The 2660-nt window shown below is 43.9% G+C and overlaps 1 pseudogene; it reads left to right on the top strand.

Moving 5' to 3' along the window:
• The first annotated feature begins 566 nt into the window (after positions 1 to 566).
• On the top strand, positions 567 to 942 carry LOC102830905 (annotated as a pseudogene).
• The last annotated feature ends 1718 nt before the right edge of the window (positions 943 to 2660 follow it).

The raw sequence follows: 2660 nt of genomic DNA, 5'->3' as shown, positions 1-2660 counted from the left end.
ACCGCTGGTAGTTTCCAACTGCTGACCTTGAAGTTGGCAGTCCTACTCGTAACCATGCTACCAGAGGAGCTAAAACTCCTATCTTTCTCCCAACAGAACCTGATGGATTTAAACCACCAACTATGTGGTTAACAGCCCAACACTTAAACCACTGCACCACCAGAATAACTTCAGCCATCACAGTTATTTTAAGTGCTATTGAGTCCGTTCCAACCCACAGGGATCCTGTATACACTTTTTGAGGAGCAGTTGGTAGGTTTGAACCACTGAATTTCTGGTTAGTGTTGCCAAACTGAAACTAGGGTTTGCCTCCTGTCACTGAAGTCAGTCACAGAGATGGGGGTGGATCAAATCCAAGCTTTATTAACAGAAAGCCAGCAGTTTGGAGGATGGAGAGAATCGTTTCTAAAGACTGTCCTGCCCATTATGAAGACCAGGCACATTATATTGGATAAATTACATTTGGATGTATGATTAATTCATTTTACATCAAGATAGCATTCTTTGGGGAAACGGGGCGGAGCGTGGCCGTGCCAGCGCGTCGAGGACGAGAGGCAGCCTCCGCGATGGATGTGTTCCTTACGATTCTGCGCCACAAGACCACCATCTTCACCGACGCCAAGAAGTCGAGCACAGTGTTCCAGCTGAAGCGCATCGTCGAGGGCATCCTCAAGCGGCCACCGGACGAGTAGCGGCTGTACAAGCCTCTGCATCTCTATTCAGGACGACCAGCTCCTGGAGGACACCAAGATGCTGGGGGAGTGTGGCTTCACTAGTCAGACTGCAAGGCCCCAGGCCCCAGCCACAGTGGGGCTGGCCTTCTGGCCAGATGACACATTCGAGACTCTTCGCATTGAGCCCTTCTCCAGCCCTCCCGAGCTCCCTGACGTGATGAAGCCGCATGACTCAGGGAGCAGTGCCAATGAACAAGGTGTGCAGTGACTGACGGCTGGCAGCACCTCTTAGTCTCCCCCCACACCCCAATAAAAGATTTCGATGTTAGCCTGGGTCCTGCTTCTTTCTCAAACCCTTGCCCCCTATTCTAATCCACAGGCTCACTCCCATGATGGGCTTCAGGGCCCCAACCCCATCAGCAGTCCTGGGATTGGGGTGGGGGGGCGGGAGGCTGAGGACCCTGCCCAAGCTGCCTGTACTGTGGGGCACCAGGTCTGAATTGTTGCCAGTGAGTTACACCCACCCCTATAATAAACAGCCTGGAGACCAAAAAAAAAAAAAAAAAGATAGCATTCTTTGGAAAAAGAAACAATAAAGCAATACACTTTTTCAAACATTCTACCTTTAGGGAAAAGAAAACAATCAGGTGATAATCCTTCTAAAGCATTCCACTTTTTAGGATCCAATCTGCTTAGTTCTTGAGATAACTTATCTGGGTAGGCTTAAGCACATCCTGTTCTCCTTCTAGAACCATGAGGTCATCTCAACTAATTTTTTAACTAATTTTTTCATTTGCAGGGACTTCATTTATCAAGAGCTAATGACTAAAATGGCTCCATTTTGTTTAGGTAGATCCATGCTATCATTAGCAGTATAGCACATTCAGAGACCACACAAGTACTCCTCTGTTATCACTGTTGTCATTATTGATGTTAGGTACCCTAGAATCTGTTCCAACTCATAGGTAGCTTCTGTAAGGCAGAACAAAACTTTATCCAGTCTGGTGCCATCCTCACAATGATTGTTCCTTTGATCCCATTGCTGCTGCTAGTCAATCTTGATAAGAGTCTTCCTTTTTATATTTTGTTGACACTCCACTTTGTTTTTGTTGTTATGTGCCGTTGAGTCGGTTCTGACTTATAGCGACCCTGCACAGGGTTTCCGAGGTTGTAAATCTTTATGGGAGCAGAAAGCCTCATCTTTCTGCTGTGGAACAGCTGGTAGTTTCGAACTGCTGACCCTGAGGTTAGCAGCCCGATTCGTAACCACTACGCTACCAGAGCTTTAGCAAGCATGAAATCATTCTCCAGGAACTAGTTCCAACTGTTCAAAGTATGAAAGATGAAATTTTGCCATACTGGCTTCTAAGGAGCATGCTGGTTGTACTTCTTCCAACACAATTGTTTCTTTTGGCAGTCCATGATACTTTTAATAGTCTTCTACATCATAACATCAAATACATCAATTCTACTATGGTCTTTCTTATTTATTATCTAACTTTTCATATGCATATGCAGTGATTGAAATTACCATGGTTTTATTCACATACACCTTAAATTTCAAACTGGAATATTTGCTCTTGAATTCTTTAAAGCGGTCTCATGCAGCAAATTTGCCTGATGCCTTATGTCACTTGATTTCTTTATTTATTTTTTGTTTGGTTTGGTATGTATAGATCAAATAGTTTTCTTTTCTTTTTAAAAAATATGGAACGCTTCATGAATTTGCATGTAAACCTTGTGCAGGGGTCATGATAATCTTCTCTGTATCATTCCAATTTTAGTATATGTGCTGCTGAAGTGAACACTCAACTTGATTTCTTGACTGTTGCTTCCATGAGTGTTGATTTTGGATCCAGGCAAAATGAAGTCTTTGACAATTTCAACCTTTAGTCATCCATTGAAAATGATGCTATTTATTGGTCCTGGTGTGGTACTGTGGCATAATGCATTGGACCACAAGGTCAGTTTGAACTTCAAGGTCGT

Source organism: Chrysochloris asiatica, unplaced genomic scaffold, assembly GCF_000296735.1.
Source record: "Chrysochloris asiatica unplaced genomic scaffold, ChrAsi1.0 scaffold00191, whole genome shotgun sequence".
Classification (NCBI taxonomy): Eukaryota; Metazoa; Chordata; class Mammalia; order Afrosoricida; family Chrysochloridae; genus Chrysochloris; species Chrysochloris asiatica.
The sequence above is the reverse complement of the archived record's forward strand: the minus strand, read 5'-3'. Positions and strand labels throughout refer to the sequence as shown.